A 21,566-nucleotide genomic window follows, 5' to 3' on the forward strand; every position below is an offset into this window, starting at 1 on the left:
TCAAGCTGAATATGTCAAGTTAGCAATAAGTAATGAGTTTGTGGGAATAACTTTTTCTAGGTTGCTTTGATTTTAAGAAACAGCAAAAATAGAATAAAGCATTCTGCTATGTAAGATGAAATATTCCTTCAATATATAGTAATAATCTAAAGCTTTCAAAGATGGCTAGCTAGAGAAAGATTGGGGTGATATGAATTCTTTGCAGCTGGTTGGGTCAAAGCAGAGACCAGGGTCTGTTACTCTAGTTTTCAATATACTAACAGACTAGAGTTAAATAATATCAACAATTACCAAGCCATTAGGAGGACTGATTTTACTATTAGGTTCTTGAAAGTTTTTTTTTGTTTGGTTTTGTTTTTTGTTTTTTTTCCTATCTTTGTTGTTTTTATCCAACTCTCAGCCCTCCACATAACCCAGGGCTGTTCTGGATAAATGTTATTTATTGACCGACCTTATACTCATAGAAGGGTATTATTTTTCTCATCTCCTCAACTAGAGTTGAGCCTCTTTTAAGATAGAAAACATGTAATAATTGTATCCCTCCAGTCTCAGCATAATACTGTAACTATAGTAAGTGATACTTAATACATATTGATTAACTGAATGTGTTGTAAAATAATTGACGTCACCTGGCCAAGCTTGTTTGGCAAGTGAAGACAAGTGAACTCTTTTACAGTATCTTTAACCTGACTCTTAAAAATTTCAACAGGAAGTTTTGAATAAACTTGAGATGTTATGAGAGTCTTAATGTACTTAAATATGTACAAATCTGGATCCATAAAACTAGTTCTGACTGAAGATTTAGACAGGGTGCCAACATGGTGTAGAAGTCATCTGGAAGAAATGAGAGGCAGGATTGCAAACTATAGCAGAGATTCAAAAGTTGCTCTGAGATTCAGGGGAAAAGAAGATGAAAGGGTAGTTCTCATAGCTCAATGACCTTATAGTACTCACTCATCAAAAAATAAAGAATAAAACTCAGATTTAGAGAAACCCCTGTGTTTCCACTTTTTAAATCAGATTTTTACTACATATACACTTGAAAAATTTATCCAGATTTCTTGCAAAATAAATTTGTAATTATATTCTATGTATTTATTTGTGTAATGTATGTGTAGCTCCACCAGGTTAATCTCTGTAATGCTACGTCCATGACTATTAGACACCCCTTTGAGCCCATTGTCCTAGCAAAGTGCTTGGCACGTGCATAAAATGAGCATGTTCATATTTTTACATTTCTGGAAATGCCCCTTACAACTGACATTAAGCACGTAGATTATCTGACATTTTAGAATCTAATAAATATAATAGTAGGCACTCAATAAGTGATTATTCAATAAATACACTTCTGGCAACCCATCTCATTCTTGATTTTTAATCCAAACCCTTGATATCTTTGCTTTCCCTTTTGTTCTGAATTAAATTCTTATTTCAATGATAAAGTCTTATCTCCACTAGCAATAATATCCAATATAACTTTATTATCTGCCTGTTTTATCCTCATTGTTCCTAATGGATTATGAGCCTATGAGTACAAGATTAGAATCTCTTCATCTTTCTACCTCTAGAGGCCAAGGGGGTTGGTAGATATGAGTAAACCTTTCTTAACTGTCTTGCAATAATGTTACTTCTCAGATGCACCTTTAGCTACTATTTTCCTTCTCTGTAACTATAGATTGACAGACATTATATAGAATTATCTTTCATGCTTTGTTGTTAAATAGCTATGAAAGGGCAGAAATTTACATAAGCATCCAAGATTAGAGGGAGAGTGATAAGCAAAAATTGGTGGTTTCTTCTTTAAGATGCATTGCATGGCCACAATTCATCATTTCACTTTGTTGAGATATGATGACCATTCTCAGAAGGCTTACAATCTTTGAAGTACTGACCTCATTTCTCTTCACTTCCTGAATTGACCTAGATTTAAGGGTATATTCTGAAATACTTAAAGTGGAATATAATGATGTTTCAATTTATATTAAAATATCTCAGCACAGACACTGTGGTAATATGTGTATGTAGGTTAACTTACAGCCATAGGTAGCTGATATTTCAGTCAGGAGTCCAAACTCCAGGAGTAGTCAGCTAACATTAAAGCAGAGAGGCTAAATACCAGAAAAGGTTATCACAAGCCTGTGAGTCACATTTCAGTCAACACTAAGGCTTTGCTGAATATCGGAAATAGATTTTCATTGGTGAAAGTACTGACTTGTTAATCAGTGTAAGGAACTGTACTGGTAAGATTAAAAGTAATCATTTTGAACTAAATTAAAATGAAAACAGCTTATAAAAATTTGTGGGATGCAATAAAAGCAGTGCTTAGATGGAGATTTATAGCATTGAATGCATAGGTTAAAAAAGAAATTAAGCTTCAACCTTAGAAAACTAGAAAAAGAAAAGCAAATTAATTTAAAAATTAGCAAAAGAAAAGAAATAATAAAAAAGCAGAAAGCAATGAAATTAAAAATGGGAAATCACACTGGGTGTTGTAAGGAAACCAATTTGACAATAAATTTCATATTAAAAAAATAAAATAAACATTAAAATTTTTTTTAAAAAAGGGAAATCAACAGAGAAAAAAATCAGAGGACCAAAGTCTTGTTCTTTGAAAAGATCAATAAAATTGATAAGCCTCTCATCAGGGTAACTAAGAAAAAAAAAAGAGTATACAAATTGCTAATATCAGAAATGAAAGCAGGGACATCACTGAAGATGCCATGGGAACTAAAAAGAATATAAAGTAATACTATGAAAATCTATATGCCCACAAATTTGATAATCTAGGTAAAATGGACCAATTCCTTGAAAGAGAAAATCTGCCAAAACTCACACAAGAAATAGATAATCTAAATAGAACTGTATCTATTAAGGAAATTGAATCAATAATTAACAACCTTCCAAAAAAGAAAGCACCAGTCTCGTTGAATTCTATCAAACATTTAAAGAAACTATTATACCAATTTTCTACAATCTCTTTCAGAGGATAGAAACCATGAGAATATTCCCTAACTCATTCTATAAGGCTAGCTTACCCTAATATCAACACCAGACAAAGATATAAGAAAAGGAAACTACAGACCAATAGCTCTTTTGACCAAATATGCAAAAATCCTCAATAAAATACTAGCAAATCAACTCCAACAATGTTTAAAAAATTACACACCACAACCAAGTGGGATTTATTTCAAGTATGCAAGGCTGGTTCAACATTCCAAAATCAATTAATACAAGGCATTCCATCAATAGGCTAAAGATGATAAATTCATATTCGTATCAATAACAGCACTAAAAGCATTTGACAAAATCCAACACCCATTCATGATAAAACTCTCAGTAAATTAGGAATAGAGGGGAACTTCCTCAACATGATAAATAATACAGAAAAACCTTAAGGTAACATACTTCATGGTGAGAAACTAGGAAGTTTTCCCCCTGAGATCAGGAATATGTTAAGAATGTCCTTCTCACCACTCCTTTTCAACATCATACTGGAAGTTCTGGCAAAAGTAATAAGACAAGACAAGAAAATGAAAGGTATACAGATTGAAAAGGAAGAAAGAAAGCTGTCTTTGTTTATAAATGACATGATTGTTTATATAGAAAATCTGGAAGAATCGACAAAACACTACTAGAGGCAATAAGTGATTATAGCAAGGCTTCAGAACACAAGATTGATGTACAAAAGTCAATCACTTTCCTATATACTAGCAAGGAACAAATGGAATTTCAAATTAAAAACACAATACCATTTACATTAGCACTCCAAAAAAATAGTTAGATATAAATCTAACACAATTTGTACAACATTTATATGAGGAAAACAACAAAACTCTGATGAAACAAATAAAAGAAAAACTAAATAAATGGAGAGATAGTACATGATCATTGACAGGAAAACTCAATATTGTCAAGGTGTCATTTCTTCCCAATTTGATCTATAGATGCAACACAATCCCAAGTAGAACCCCAGAAAGTTATTCTATGGACATCAACAAACTGATTCTAGAGTTTACATGGAAAGGCAAAAGACTCAGAATAGCCAACACAGTAATGAAGGGGAACAAAGTTGGAGGATATGGCACTACCTGACTTCAACACTTACTATAAAGCTAAGTAATCCAGACAGTGAGGTATTGACAAAAGAATGGACAAATAGACCAATGGAACAGAATAGAGAGCCCAGAAATATACCCCCATAAATATAGTCAACTAATATTTGACAAAGAAGCAAAAACAAATACAATGGAGCAAAGCTAGTCTTTTAACTAATGGTGCTGGAACAGCTAAAAATCCACATGCAAAAAAAAAAAAAAAGATGAATCTAGACACAGACTGTATACTCTTCACAAAAATTAACTCAAAATGGATCATATCCCTAACTGTAAAATGCAAAATTATAAAAATCCTAGAATATAATGTAGGAGAAAATCTAGATGGCCTTGGGTTTAGCTATGACTAAAGCTATGACTCTTCACGTACAACACCAAAGGTATGATTCATGAAAGAAAAAATTAAAGATGGGCCTTATTAAAATTAAAATTTTCTGCTTGGTGAAAGATAATGTCAAGAGATTGAAAAGACAAGCCACAGACTGGGAGAATATATTTGCAAAAGACATGTCTAGTAAAGAACTGTTATCTAAAACCTACAAAGAACTTGTAAAACTTAACATTAATAAAACAGGATTTTTAGGACAGTAAAACTACTCTGTATGATACCATAATGGTGGATACATCTTATTGTAAATGTCTCCAATCCCATGAAATGTCCAACACCAAGAGTGAATCCTAACGTGAACTGTGGACTTTCAATCATAATGGTGTGTTAATTTGGTTAATCAATTACAGCAAATGTTCCACTCTGGTTGATAACGGGGGAAGTGATAAATGCATTCAGGTAGGGGGTATATGGTATATGTATCTTCTTCTCAATATTGCTGTGAACATAATACTCTAAAAATAAAGTCTTTTTAAAAGTTAAATCTGTCAAGTGAATCATATAGCCTCAACTCCTGGAGATGGCACATGAGGCTTAATTCCTAACTGATTCACTGTCCAGCCATTTTTGGTACCTGATGACAGGCTAAAACAGTACCAGTATCCTGCTTATGGAATATTTCACCTGCTGGGCACATTGCCATGAATTCTTTATGAGATGAGTATAATGCCAGTGTTGGCACTTTGTATGTGATTTGATAATTTTACTCAGGGTATCTGCCATTCCTATTGGGATGGAAAATTATTCTTGTTCATGTAAAAGGTTGCTACGTTATTTATTCATTCATGTCACTTTTGCTGGATATTTTAAGTGTAACTGCTATGTTCTTTATAGTATTAGTCACGCTGAATGAATGCTTAGAGACGTTGCTAATAACTTGTTTGGGAGGAAGAAACACTTCCCTTTAACTATTGAAATTAATATGCTAATTGCTCTGAACACTATTCCTTACTAGATATTTATAAAACTAACCAAATTCAGTTAGCTTAGCCTATTTTTTTATAAATGAATTTCTTGATGATATAAGGTGTTCAGCTTATGCACTTCACATTTATTTTTTAACAAACAGGAAAACGTCAAGTGAAGAAGTATGTATATACAACTCGGGAAAGGAAGGCATTCACTTCATAAAAACATTCTATGGTTACAGTTCTCAGTAGCAGGCAGAACGGTATACCACCCCAAAACCTATCTTTATAAACAATCTCTTGGCAAGCCTGTTTGCATAGTATGTGAAGGGTAGCAAACTATGTTGTATAGTGAACACTCATTGCTAGTCTCTGTGAGGTTGTGTCCAGGCCAGTTCTGTTGCTTCCATTTATTCCAGTGTTGCTCATGTCTTCATTGCATAGGTACCTGGTCTGTTAGAACTTGCTCTAAAGATGATTTGTAGGAGTCCAGTTTTATTTATTCTAAGTTTTTAAAATTTTGATATCTAAAAGAATAAAACACCCAACACATAATTTTTTTTTAATTCTAAAATCAAGTTTTTGGAGGATAAGGAAGATGGTCCTACTCACTCTGAAATCGTATTACTGGATGTTATGGGCTGAATTGTGTTTCCTCAAAATTTGTATGTGGAAGCTAGGAACTCAGAATGTGGCTACATTTGGAGACAGGGCTTTTAAAAGAAGTGATTTACGGGGTGCCTAGGTGGCTCGGTCACTTAAGCATCCAACTTCTGCTCAGGTCAGGATCTCACAGTTCATGGGTTTGAGCCCCGCCTCGGGCTCGGAGCTGACAGCCCAGAGCCTGAAGCCTGCTTCACATTCTGTCACCCTCTCTTTCTCTGTCACCAGCCCCCTCCCCCCCTCCATCCCAGCTTGCATTCTGTCTCTGTCTCTCAAAAATGAATAAACATTAAAAAAAATTTTTTAAAGTGATTTAGGTTAAGTGAGGTCATATGGGTGAGTCCTAATGAAATTTGGTGTCCTTATAAGAGAAAAATTTGGACACACAGAGACACTGGGATGTACTTACACAGCAAAAAGATCCTGTGAAGACACAGCAAGAGGGCAGCCATCTGCACAAAGAGAGAGGCCTCAGAGGAAACCAACCCTGCTGGCATTGGATCTTGGACTCCCAGCCTCCAGAACTGTGAGAGAATAACTTTCTGATGTTTAAGCCCCCCAGTCTGTGGTATTTTCATACGGCAGCTCTAGCAAACTAACATACTGGGTAGATGCTTATAGTTTAGTCCTATTTGTGTTAGGTTGTAAGAGGAAGCTCTCTCAAGTCTCTCCTCCTGCCAATGGCATCCCCGTCCTTTCAACTGTGTAGACTAAAAAAAAAAAAAGTGCTTTATTCTTGACTCTCCTTCTCACACACCTAGATTTCTCAGCAAATCAAATGGCTTTGTATAGAATCTGAACACCCTTTACCACTTTCTCTACCTCCATAATCTCTTGTGTAAATTATTACAGTTGTCCTCCAACTAGTGCTCCTGATTTTACACTTGGTCTCTCATAGACTGTTCTCTATGAAGCTGCTGGGATTATTCTCTTAAAACGTAAGTCACCTCATGTCACTCTGCACCTCAAAGCCTCCTGATAGTTTGCCATTATCTTGCAGCTGTTGTGTGATCTGTTCTCTCTCATCTCCTACTACTTCACCGATCTGCTCCAGTCACCCTGATATGCTTGCCCTTCCTGAAACACACTGGTCATGTTTCTGCCTCTCCATCTGCATACTTGGTCTTCCTTTTGCCTGAATGCCCTTCTCCAGATATCTATGTGGCTTGTTCCTTTAGTTTCTTCAAAATTTGCTACTTGAGGACTTTCTATCTAAAATTTCAACGTCCTCCTCTCTCTCCCTTTCTTATCTAAAATATTGTATAATTGACTTATATTTTTAAATGTAAGATTTATTGAGGTATCATTTACATACAATAAAATATACCCCCTTTTAAGTAATCCTTAAATGAGTCTTGACAAATGAATAGCACCATAGTTGAAATATAGAGCATTTCCCAAAATGTTTCCTTACGCCCCTTGGCAGTGAATCCTTCACCCAACCCACATCTTCTGACAATCACTGATAAGACTTCTGTCTCCAAAGTTTTGCCTTTTCTAGAATTTCATATAAATAGAATTATAGAGTATGGAGCCTTTTGTGTCTAGCTTTTTTTCATTTATTTTAAATACTATTGAGATTTACTCATTTTGTTGCATGCATCAATTTATTCCTTTTTTTTTTAATTGGGTAGTACTCCACTGTATGATCGTACCACAAATTGTCTATCCAATCACAAATTGATTGTCATTTGGGTTGTTTCTGCTTTGGGGCTATATTGCTTCACCTGCAGGACTTTATTTGGGCTATGTTTTCATTTTCTCTTGGGTAAATACCTAGAATCAGGATTGCTGGGATTTATGAAAGGGTATATCTTAACTCTGTAAGAAACTGCCAAGGTGGTTGTACCATTTTTCATTCTCACCAGCAATGTATGAGAGTTCCCATTGATCTACATCCTCACCAACATGTAGTTTTGTGCTTATTTAGAGTGGTACCTTTGCCTGTCAATCTAATTTATTGTCTGTTCCATTCCTAGAGTAAATGGTCCATGAGGGGAGGGAATTTAGTCTGTTTAGATCCCTGCTTTTCCGATATCTGAATCAGTTCCTGGCACAAAGTAGATACTCAATATCTGTTGCATAAATGAGTAAGTGTTGAATGAATATTACCTCTTTTGAGGGCTAACAAAAACTTGAAACAAGAAAAAAAAAACCCAAAGCAGAGGCTCAGAAGGGTTTATGGCTGACCCAAGTGGAAGAGCTGGGGCTAAAACCTTAGCCATCTAACATCTAGTTGAACCCTGTTGATGCTGTACTACATTATAGGCCACTGGTTTGCCAAAGTAATTTTTATGATTAATATTTAGAATATAGAAGCATTTGGATAAATTTGTATTGTATTTAGGTCTTTTTATATTACCTTCAAGCAGTTTTTAATTTCTAGCAGGAGTAAAAAAAATATAAAAATAGAGGGATAAGAAACGTAAATATTTGAATAATGGAGGTAAAATGGATTCTTATTTTAGAGCTTATTAGAACATAAAGTACTTATTTCTATTACCCATAAATAGGCATTTGACAAGGAGGGAAAAAAATCTTGGCTAGAGATGAGTTTTACTACATCGTGTTGAAGCCCTACAGCTTGTTATTTTTACGAAGCTTGATAACAACTTGGCTTAAAAGTTTGGGGATAGAAATCTGCACCAATATCTTGTTTTGTGGCCTTAGGTAAGCCCCTGAGAGCAGCCTTCTAGAGACAATGCTTTAACTCTCAAAAATGCATAGGAAGTATATTTTAAATACATAGGAAATAAGAGATCTGGAAGGATGCCTATCAAACCTATAATATTTGGGATAAAGGAGATAAGATTATGAGAAAGAAAGCCTTGTTTTCTCTGTATATTTCAAAGTGTTCAACTGGAGTCTGGGAAATTCATCCTATGGCAAGTTATAGGATTAGCTAATTAGGGCCAGGTGGTGCTCATCAAATCAGTTCCCCATAACCAAATTGACTTCCCATTTCAGGAAAAGAGCAACCTATAAAGATAGAATAGAGCAAAACTTTTAAGGTATAATAAGTAGGTTTTCCATTTTCGTCACACATTCTCTTCTCATTCCTTCAGTGCCCATTCGTCTTCCCTGTATTGTGTTAGTGCTGGTAGTATGAAAATAAGCAAGATGTGGTCTCCACTCTCAAGGAGCTCAGTGATTATCAAGAAGAGCCTACAGATGCCCTTTGTACATTGTGCTGCACATCAAGTATTTGTTGAATCAATGAATGAGAAGGGAGCTAGAAGCAATGCATACTCAAATAATTGCAGCTTAGCGCAGTATTTATACTAGATATGTGTATAAAATCCTGGAGGAAGAAGTAACAAACTACTCTGGGAAGTTGGGAAATATTCATAGAACAAATATTCATGGAAGAAACCCTTGAGTTTATTATATATGGCATGTCTATGTTTTTCTCTTTCTTTGTTGTAAGTTCCACATGAGCATGTCATAATTAAAGTCAAGGGCCCTGAGGTAGACAGAATGGACTCCTGGGACCAGTTGGCATGGATCCTTAAGTGTTGTAATAAGTTTTATATGGTAAAAACTTGGGGATGATGACAAAGCTCTGGGAAGAATTATGTGATAATAGATTAGAAGGTGATAATATAAAGTAGAGAAAGAATCAATAACCTAGGTGTGAAATGTTTAACTTCTGACTATTGACTCAGACAATGGTAATGGGAAGAAAGTGAATACAGTGGATGGGGGGAGGGGGAGGGGAAGGAAGCAAATCCAAATTAGCAGGACTTTATTCATTCACTCAACAAAAAAAATTATGAAATACTTTCTAATTTATATGAACTATAACAAAACTTTGCATACATAACTTCACCTCACAATAACCTGTGGAATAAGTATTAATCCTGCTTTACAGATGATCAATATGAGGCTTCAACAGACTAATTATAAAATATAATATTTGCCCAATATCATATAGCCAATAAATGGTAAATGAGAGTCAAATTCAAATCTATCCAGTTTTAAAGCCCACGAACTTTCTCCTACAATATATTAAAATAATAATAATAGTGAAGGATTATTATTATTATTACAACTCCTAAAAGGCAAGGACTGTCATATATTTCTATGTATTTCACCATAGCACTTAGCAAAGTACTCAGCACAAAATAATTTTAAACCATTAAATGAATGAATGAATAAGCAACATTGCCTGCTATGTGCTAGACATTGGGATGTAAAAATGACAGCATAGATGGGGTCTCTGCTCTTATGTAGCATATTATCTATTGAAAAAGTTAGACATTAAACATTACACAAATAAGTGCTTAATTACAGCTGACGTAAATGCTAACACATAAAGGTGCAGAATGTCATGAGAGTGAGAAATACTTCCAAAGTTATGTACTTAGAGGCCAAGGAGAGGATGTTGCTATTTGAGCGGAAATGAAATTCAGATGAGAAAGAGTTTAAGAATTTAATGGAGAGAGTATTTACATTTTTAGTATTAGCTAGTAGTCCTGGTGTTTTAGGGAGTTATTCTGCATATTTTTGAAAAGCTATTTTTTTCATGATATAGCTATAAGTTTAAATGACTTCCTAGAGAGATAAGTATAAGCACTTAGACAATCTCTTCTAAAAACAAATTCCAAAATGTGGAAATAAATGTTCAGAAAAGACTTATCACTGTGTTATTTAAATAGTCATCTTTTTTTTTTAATTTTTTTTTCAACGTTTATTTATTTTTGGGACAGAGAGAGACAGAGCATGAACAGGGGAGGGGCAGAGAGAGAGGGAGACACAGAATCGGAAACAGGCTCCAGACTCTGAGCCATCAGCCCAGAGCCCGACGCAGGGCTCGAACTCACGGACCGCGAGATCATGACCTGGCTGAAGTCGGACGCTTAACCGACTGCGCCACCCAGGCGCCCCTAAATAGTCATCTTAATAGAAACAGATTTAATGGTTAGTAATAATGAATGAGTAAGTAAACTATGTCACATCCACTAAAAATTATAATTATGAAGAGTAATGTAGCAATGTGGAAAATGCTTTCATTATAGTGTTATATAAAAAAGATTAAAGACATTGTATGCTTATAAATATGTTGAAAATATACGTAAGAAGAACTAAAAGAAATATGTTAAAAAAAACTACCATAACTGGTGGAAATAATATGAGAGACTTCTTTTTCATTTTTTATTCTGTAAATATTCTGTAGTGTGATTTTATTATTTTTTTTAACTCAAAATACTTTTTGAAAAAGAAAAAAAGAACAGGCATAAAAATGTGTTTGACTTCTGCAGATAGATCATAGTTTCTCTGATTTTATGCCTTAAATCAATACTTAACTTACTATATAGCACACTGGGGGCTAATTTAGTCAATAAAGAGACTTCAAAAAAATGAATCACAAACCATTATTGTTCAGCACACACAGGAAGGTACTAATAATAACTACAAAGGCAAAGGGAGAGCATCTGCAACCTAGAAACTAAAATTAGTAATAATGTTGAAGGGAGTTCTACCAAATTATGTTTTCCAGAAGACAGCCACAGGCTCTTCTCATGTAAGGAAGACTGATCACCTCCATTAGCCCTGAAACAAAAGCAAAGACTTCTGGATGAGGGCATTTAATTATAATGTTTATCTAATCACTCTGTAGCCATTTATATAAATAAGATGGCATAGAGCACATGCTTTGTTTTGGGCAGAGTAAGTAGAGGATGTGTTTGGTGAAGAGTATATTTTAAGCCAAACAATCTAATACCACCAGTCAAAATTATTGGCATTTTATAAGCGGTGTTTTTAAAAATGTAAAAAAAGTGCAGATACCATCATTCTCTTGCCTTTGGATTGTTGAACATCCCAGTCTATGAGCTGGTCGTAGTGACAATTGTATAACAATAACAGTGATGATACCTCATACCTAGTTAAGATTTGCTTATGCTGGACCCTCTTCTAGCTGCTTTTACCTAAAGTAACTCATTTTACCTTCATAATACCCCCATGTGGTTGCTATCCCTATTCCCACTTTAAGAAGACAACATAGAGGTTAAGCAACTTGTCTGAGGTCACTCAACTAAATGTGTGGAATTGAATGAAACAGGAATTCTGGCTGGAGAATCCAAAGTCCAGTGTCCTAGGCACCCGGCCATTTATGCACCTGAAGAATTTTTTTTTCATTAATACTTCCATCTATGGCCCGAGTTACTAAAAATTATTTGGGATGAAATTAACAACAGAGCTTATTCCAAACTCATATTTCATCTCTTCACATTTGCTGTCTCTAGTTTTCTTTTCTTTCTTTTTCTTTTCTTTTGGGAGTTTTGAGTTAGAATTATTTGGACTAAGTTCATTAGTACAGGTGAATAACGGGAAAGTGAGATTTTTCTCATTTTATCTTGATTTATTTATCTGAAATATCTGCTTTTGAAATTTAAGAGCATAAAATCTTAGTTTCCAGAGCCGCCTTTGAACTCTTAAGGGTTCATACAGATAAATTTTTTAGACTTCCTATACCAGAGTGCAGCCTCTGAGAACGGACTGCTGAGATTTCAAACATGAGAGGTGCAGGCACAGGAAAGAACAATGGAATGGAGTAATACATTATGCCACTGTCCTCACTAACACAGTCTACTCACTTTGGAAAACAGAGACCATAACCCTGAGGGAAGGATGCACAGGGCAAGCATACTGAATGGAGGTGTGATACCAGCCGGGTGGCCAGGTTTCGATGAGGCCATGAGAAATAGGAATCCGGACAGTTGGACCAAAGGAAGTGATGATAGTGTAGCTGCCATGATATGAAGGCAGAGCTGCAGGGTGTTTGGGGGGAATATCTTAAAGAAGCAGTGTCTTCAAAGGGGAAACTGAGAAGATCATACAGTGTGGTATAGATTACTTCATTTATTCTGGAGCCATCTCACTTTCTTGGCTGTGCTGATGGAAATGGCACAAAGTTAACAGCTGGAGGAAGCATACTGTAGCTAAAAGAGCAGAGGTCAGAGTCAAGCGGACCTGGATTCAAATCTAATCAGTATGGCCTTGAATAAGTTACCACTCCATTTCCTCCATCTACAAAATGTAGAAATCAAACTATTAAAGTAGGAAACAAAGTGTCTCCTGCCATGCAAGTGTAGCTATATGCATACCATATCTACATGCATCATAATATATGGTAGCTGGAGAAAGCATATCCGTGTATGTATACACACACATTTATACATAGATGTATCCATTCATCTGTTGTAGTGCTACCTTTCTCCCTTGTTACGTTACTTCTGCAAGGAGCTTGCCGTTCTGCAAGAAACTTGCCGTGTATTCTTTATTTTCCAGTTTGGTTTCCTTTTATCATGTATAAATTTACTTTCACCGAATTTTCAGAGTATTCAGATCATTTCCTATTAAACTATATGGTGTTGGACCCTTTTGTTCTCTTGAGGTAAATTAGCAGAATGACCAACATGGAGAATTCTAATTGTTAGCTACCTAAAAAGTAGAACGTTTGCCACAAATTCAGACAATATAATACTAATTTACTTTAACAAGAAAGAGACTATTGCTCCTAATGAATATTAAGAGTTTTCTTTTCAGCAGCATTACTATGCCATAGGCATCTATGTTATTATGTGAATTTATGACAAGGCTTGGTAAGGATTTGAGGCAATTCTTCTGCATGTTCAGATGAAACCTGAATCATAGCTTATATATTACCTAGGCAAATATAATTAACCTCTGTAGCAGATTAAATACTTTTTTAAAAAAATGATTCTAAAAAGACTTTAGAGCACATATGCAGTTTCTAAATCCAGGTACATGTTCACGTGGCCCTAAGTTAGGGATCCCTGATCAATGGTTTGGATACCATCTATCAGGAAGACCTTGAAGTTTTACCTGGCAGATCTCTGAGTAGCTCTCCAGGCCATTGACTTCCTTACTCCCACATGCTTAGTTAGCTGGGAATCCCATAGGAGATTGGGGAACGGGGCAGGGAAAAGGCAGGTAGTATTTTTGTTCCTCCCTCAGTGCCTTCCCTTTACTTTGTTCTTAGAACCATTTCCAGAGAGCCAAACAATTTCAGGAATATGAAATATATCTCTTTCCTCACAAGTTTGGAGCCCCTAGACCTAACCATTTAAAAAGTTGATTTTTTTACATTTTTTTCAAGTTCTAACAATTTATGCAGAGAAAAAAGACTAATCTATAACTAGATTTGATGTGTGATGAGTTCATAGAAACCCAAAGAGGTTGTGTGATTTTCCGAGGTCAAATAGGTTGAAAGGGATGAGTCAAGATCCAGCTCAGTATTTCCAAATGGAGGCTTTAATTTTCTTTCTACTCAGAACTAAGGCAACAACATTATTTACTGTTCTTAAGAATGGTAGGTGGCATTAAGAAAAGGAGAAGAAAAAATACTAACTAATCTGTGCCTTCAGCAAAGCTGGCAAATCACCCTTATAAAATCAACGCTTATATTTTAGAACAGACCACCTGGAAACGCCTGGGCTGTTGATGGACCTGAAGTTGCTTCCATATCTTGGCTATTGTAAATCATGCTGCAGTAAACACAGGGGTGCATACATCTTTTCAGTTTAGTGTTTTCGTTCTCTTTGGGTAAATACCTACTAGTGGAATTACTGGGTTGAGTTATTTCTATTTTTAAATTTTTAATTGAAGTATAATTAACATACAGTATTACATTAGTTTTAGGTATACAATATGATTCAGCAGTTCTATACATTTCTCAGTGCTCGTCCTGATAAGTGTATTCTTCATCCCCATTTATCTATTTCACCCATCCCCCACCCACCTCCCACTTTGGCAACCACGAGTTTGTTCTCTTTATTCAAGAGTCTGTTTTGTTGTTGTTGTTCTCTTTTGTTTGTTTTGTTTCTTAATTCCTAACATGAGTGAAATCATATGGCATTTGTCTTTGTCTGACTTAGCACTATATCCTTGTTATTGTAAATAATATCCTTGTCCATCCTTGTTATTGTAAATGGCAAGATCTCATTCTTTTTTATGACTGAATATCCCATTGTGTGTATGTTCCACATCTTTATCCATTCATCTATTGACGGGCATTTAGGTTGTTTCCATATATTGTTCACACTGGAGCCAAGTAGTATGCAATAATTTCATTTCCTTCTCTATGGCTCTAGTATCATGACTCCTAGGCCATTAATACAATGTTCTGAATACGTACTTCCAGAATGATGGCATAAAGATCTCCGAACACCCTCTCTGTGGTGAAATAACCATACCTGTGAACAACATTTTAAAAAGCAATAATGGGGGTGCCAGGGTGTCTCAGTCAGTTGAGGTCTGACTTTTGATTTTGGCTTAGGTCATGATCCCAGGATTATAGGATGAAGCCCCACGTTGGGCTCCATGCTGAGCCCTCTCTCTCTCTCTGCTCCTTTCCCCCCTTGTGTGCCCTCTCTGTCTCTCTAAAATAAAATTTAAAAAATAATGGAAAGTCTGTGGAAATTGTCTTAAGAGCATACATCAAATAAAGAAACATTTGTTTATTTTTAAATATTTATTCATTTTTTTAAAAATTTTCTTTATTATTGAGAGACAGAGAGACATAGAGCATGAGCAGGCCAGGGGCAGAGAGAGAGGGAGACACAGAATCTGAAGTAAGCTCCAGGCTCTGAGCTGTCAGCACAAAGCCTGATGTGGGGCTCGAACTCACAAACTGGGTTCATGAGCTCAGCTGAAGTCAGTGGCTTAACCAACTGAGTCACCCAGGAGCCCCCTATTCATTTTTAGAGAGACAAAGACAGAGTGCGAGTCGGGGAGGGACAGAGAGAGAGTGAGACACAGAGTCTGAAGCAGGCTCTAGGCTCTGAACTCTCAGCACAGAGCCTGACATGGGGCTTGAAACCACAAACCATGAGATCACAATCTGGACCGAAGTCAGACACTTAACCACCTGAGATACACAGGCACCCCAATAAAGAAACATTAATTAAAGAAAATCTATTAAATCTTGATAAGAACATCAAGTCTTCAGCACTGAGACACAACCTGCTTTCTCCTTACTCTGATCCTGGCTCAGTATGACAGAGGCTTCACTCTAGGCAAGTTTAGCCAGAACATAGGGTTCCTTCTCCTCCTAGCTTCCAGAGGAGGACAGTGGTATCTTCTCAAGAAGAATGCGTTGCCAGAATTTATTATTCCACCCCCACTTCTGCATGTGTTATGGAAGCTAAATGCTAACTCTGTGCATCTAGGAGTTTAGGACTCCTTTCATTCACCCAGACCCCACCCAAAGGGTGGAGGTTCTACCTCAGACATAGACTCTGACTGCTGCCCCTGCCTAGCTCCCTGTTCCTAAAGCAAAGGAACCAGTCATTAAAAAGCATACCATTGTCCTTGCATCCAGCTCTGGAGTCAAATCTCAGAGATTTTACCCAAGGGGAGCCCCAAAATTCTCTCCAAAGAGATTGGTTTTCTTTGAAGCGGAGCCTAAACATGCTCTCAAAAATAATAGAAGTTTTGGTGGAAAGCAGTTAAGACGTGGTAGATAGCTGTATGAGAGATACAGATTGAACAATAGGCTAGCTAGTGTACCAGAGAGAACCAGGGGGTGAGACAACTAGTTAAGAAGAGCCCTTCCAGGATCAGAAAAACTTCAAACAATGACCTCAACGGCAGAGGACCTACAATTTAATAGGATCAGATCACCAGAGCAATTTATGCCAAGGTTATTGTCAAAAACAATAGAGCAATTAGCCAGCAATTAGTGGAGCCCAATAGCTGGATGTATGTGGCAAGCCCTACAACAACCACAAAAACAATAAATATACAGTATAGTGAAGAATCAAAACCAGCAATGTTCTTAACATCGTGGTCAAATGAATTCTCCTTTTTAACATTGCATGAGCTGCTCAAAATCATTCCATGTTTTAGTTTCTTCCTCTTTGGAATATGCTTTTCTTGTAAAACCTTGTATCTTTCTTGGAATTGCTGACTGCCTTCTTTTTCTCCTGCCTTCTGTGCTTCAATGTCTTCAATCTTTTCCAAGAATTCAGTAATTCTATCCTATTGGCTTTTTATTAAAATTTTAAGTATACAGTACAGCAGATGTTACATAGCAGATCTCTAAACATTTTCATATTGCTTGACTAAAACTCTGTATCCATTGAACAATTCCCCATTTTCCCCTCCTCCACCCCTAAAAACCACTATTCTACTTTGTTTCTATTAAGTTTCACTACTTTAGGTACCTCAAATAACTGGAATCATAAGGTATTTGTTCTACTCTGACTGGCTAATAAGCCACTTAGCATATTTTTTTCAGTGTTTATCCATGTTGTAGCATATGACAGGATTTCCTTCTTTTTTCAATGGCTGAATAATATTCCATTATGTGTGTATACCACATTTTATGTATCTATTCATCTGTAGATGGACATTTAGATTATTTCTACCTCTATTATGAACAATGCTGCAATGAATATGGGAATGCAAATATATCTTCATTATCCTGATCCTGGCTTCAACTCTTTTGTATAAATACTCAGAAATGGGGTTGCTGGATTATATGGTAGTTCTATTTTTAATTTTTTGAGGAACCTACATACTATTTTCTGTAGTGGCTGCACAATTTACATTCCTGACAGCAGTGCACAAGGGTTCCAATTTCCCCACCAACACCTGTCCTTCCCTCTTGTTTTGTTGATTTTGTTTATCATGGTCATCCTAACAGGTGTGAGGTGATACTTCATTGTAGTTTTGATTTGCATTTCCCTGATGATTAGTGATGTTGAATATTTTTTTTATGTAGCTGTTGGCCCTTTGTAGGTTTTCTTTGAAGAAATGTCTATTCAAGTCTTTTGCCCATTTTTAATCAGGTTATTTTATTGCAATTGAGTTATAGGAACTCTTTATATATTTTGGATATTAACACCTCATCAAATACAGTTTGTAAACATTTTCTCTCATTCCATAGTTTGTTCTTTCTGTTGTTTCCTTTGATATGTAGAAGCTTTTTAGATTGATATAGTCCACTGAATATTTTTGGTTTTGTTGCCTGTGATTTTGGTGTTACATTCAAGAAATCATTGCTAATGCCAAAGTCATAAAGCTTTCCCCCTGTTTTCTTCTAGAAATTTTATAGTCTCAGGTCTTATTTTTAAGTCTTTCTCTATTTTGAATTGGTTTTTATATACAGTGTATGATAAAGGTCCAGTTTCATTCTTTTGTATGTGGATATCCAGTTTTCCCAGCACCATTTTTTGAAGAGACTATCCTTTCCCCATTTGTAGTTTTGCCATCCTTACTGAAGATCTTTTGCTTGCATAAATGAGGATTTATTTCTAGGGTCTCTATTCAGTTCTGTTGGTTTATATATCTGTCTTCATGCCAGTATCATACTGTTTGATTATTCTAGCTTTGTAATGTGTTTTGAAATGAAGAAGTGTAAGACTTCCAACTTTATTCTTTTTTTCTCAAGATTGTTTTACCTGTTCAGGGTCTTTTGTGGTTCCATATGAATTTTAGGATTATATTTTTATATTTCTTTAAAAAATGCCATTAGTATTTTGATAGGGATTTTATTGAATTTGTAGATCACTGGGTAGGTAATATGGACATCTGAACAACATTAAGTCTTCTGATCTACGAATGCATGGATAGATTTTTATGATTAGATAGACATGATTTCATTCATGTCTTTAATTTCTTTCAGCAGTGTTTTATAGTTTTAAGTGCAGATCTTTCATGCTTTTAGTTACATGTTTTCCTAAGTATTTTATTCTTTTTTGAAGCTGTTGTAAATACAATTGTTTTCTTCATTTTCTTTATGGATTGTTAGTTTATAGAAACTCAATTGAATTTTTTATGTTGATTTTTTATCCTGCAATATTGCTTAATTCATTTATTACTTCTTTGACGAGTGTTTTTATCATGAAAGGATGTTGAGTTTGTCAAGTGCCTTTTATGCATTTAATAAGATGATCATATGATTTTTATATTTTATTCTATTAATGTGGTATATCATACTGATGAATGTCTCTATGTTGAACCACCCTTGCAATCCAAGGATAAATTTCACTTGCTCATGACGTATGATCCTTTTAATGTACTGTTGAATTTGGTTTGCTGGTATTTTATTGGGGATTTTTGCTTAAATATACATCAGAGATATGGCCTTACAGTTTTCTTGTCTTATAGAATGTTTTCCTGGCATTGGTATCAGGGTAATGCTGACCTCATAAAACGAACTTAGAAGTGCTCCTTCTTTGCCAGCTTTGTGAAAGAGTTTGAAAAGGATTAACATCACTTCTTCTCTAAATGTTTGGTAGAATTCACCAGTGAAGCCATCTGGTCATGGGCTTTTCTTTGTTGGGAGATTTTTTATTACTGAATCAGTCTTACGAGTTATAGGTCTGTTCAAAATTTCTATTTCTTCATGATTCTGTTATAGGTCTGTTCAAAATTTCTATTTCTTCATGATTCTGTTTTGGTAGATTGCCTGTTTCTAGGAATTTGTCCATTTCTTCTAGGTTATCCAATTTGTTGACATATAATTGTTCATAGTAATCTCTTAATAGCTTTTAATTTCAGAGCCATCAGTTGTAATGCCTCCTCCTTCATTTCCAGTCTTAAGTCTTCTCTATTTTTTGCCTTAGTCTAGCTAAAAATTTGTCACTTTCATTGATCTTTTCATAACACAAACTCTGTTTCATTGATCTTTTCTATTTTTCTAATCCCTTTCATTTATTTCTGCTCTGATTTTTATTATTTCCTTTCCTCTGCTAACTTTAGGCTTAGTCTGTTCTTCTTTTTCTAGTTCCTTGTGATTTAAAGTTAGGTTGTTTGAGATTTGTCCTCATTTTTAATGTAGGCATTTACTGCTATAAACTTCCTTCTCAATACTGCTTTTGCTGTATACCATAAGTTTCATTATATTGTATTTTCATTTTCATTTGTATCAAGATATTTCCTAACTTTTCTTTTGATATCTTCTTTGATTTATTCATTGTTCAAGAGTGTGTTGTTTCATTTCCATGTATTTGTGAATTTTCTGGTTTTCTTTCTCTTACTGTTTTCTGGTTTTATTACATTGTGGTTGGAAAATATATTTAGTATGATTTCAGTCTTTTTAAATTTGTTAGGCGTAGCTTTGTGACATAACATGTGATCTGTTCTGGAGCATATTTTGTATGTACTTGAGAAAACTGTATTCTGCTGCTGTTGGCTGAAATATTCTATATACGCTGTTAGGTTCATTTGGTCTATAGTGTTGTTTAAGTCTTCTGTTTCCTTATATCTTTTCTGTCAGGATGCTATGCATTGTTTAAAGTGAGGTGTTGAGAACTTAAGAAAAAAACAAATGAGCAAAGGGGAAACGAGAGAGAGAGAGAGAGAGAGAGAGAGAGAGAGAGAGAGAGAAACCAAGAAGCAGATTCTTAACTATAGAGAACACACTAATGGTTACCAGAGGGGAGGTGGATGGGAGGATGGGTAAAATAGGTGATTTTTTAGTCTTTTGTTCTTTAACTTTTAGATCAGGATTAAAAGTGATTTGGGGGGCACATGGGTGGCTCAGTCAGTTGGGTGTTGGACTTAGGCTCAGGTCATGATCTCATGGCTCGTGGGTTCAAGACTTGTGTCAGGCTCCTCACTTAATGTGGAGCCTGCTTGGGATTCTCTCTCCTTCTCCCTCTCCTTGCACCCCTCCTCCTCTCTCTCTCACTGTCTCTCTCGAAATAAATAAAGTTTAAAAAGCGATTTTTGACACCCCTCCATTGCAGTAATCTTTTGTGTCTGTATACTTTCATATACTTTTGTGTTGCTTTTCAGGGTCTGTTTGCTTCACACTGAAAAATTTCCTTTACCATTTTTGCAAAGTAGGTCTAGTGGTGATGAACTCCCTCAGCTTTCCCCCACCCCACTCCCCTGCCCCCAATTCTGGAACATTTTTATCTCTCCTTCATTTTTGAAGAACAGTTTTGCCAGACATAGCATTCTTGGTTGATAGATTCCCTTTCAGCACTTTGACTATATCATCCTACTCCCTTCTACAAAGTTCTTGCTGAAAAATCCACTGAAAGTCTTATGGAGGTTCTCTTACATGTGAATTGCTTTTCTCTTGCTGCTTTCTGAATTCTAGCTCTTTGACTTTTGACAGTTTAATTATAATGTGTCTCAGTGTGGATTTCTTTGAATTCACTGTGATTGAAGTTCTATGGGCTTCTTAAATCTGGATGTCAGTTTCCCTTCAGATTTGGAAAGCTTTCTTTAAGTAAGCTTTTTGTTCCTTATTCTCTTTCTTTTTCTTCTGGGACTTCCATAATGTATATATTGGTCTGCTTAATAGTATTTCATATAATTCTTAGGCTTTCTTCATTTTGTTTTTCATTCTGTTTTTTCTGACTAGAAAATTTCAAATGGCTTATCTTTGAGTTCACTGAGTCTTCTGCTGGATTGAGCTTAATGTTGAATTGCTCTAGATAATTTTTCAGTCTAGTCATCATATTTTTTAGCTCCAAAATTTCTGTTTGGTTCTTTTTAGTATTTTCTGTC

The 21,566-nt window shown here is 35.5% G+C and overlaps 1 protein-coding gene across 8 annotated transcripts in view; it reads left to right on the forward strand.

The window, feature by feature from the left end:
• Positions 1–21,566, forward strand: part of SLC4A10 (solute carrier family 4 member 10) — a 314,478-nt gene that overhangs the window by 243,166 nt on the left and 49,746 nt on the right. The gene's annotated exons all lie outside the window — the stretch shown is intronic.

Source organism: Felis catus, chromosome C1 (assembly GCF_018350175.1).
Source record: "Felis catus isolate Fca126 chromosome C1, F.catus_Fca126_mat1.0, whole genome shotgun sequence".
NCBI classification, from domain to species: Eukaryota; Metazoa; Chordata; class Mammalia; order Carnivora; family Felidae; genus Felis; species Felis catus.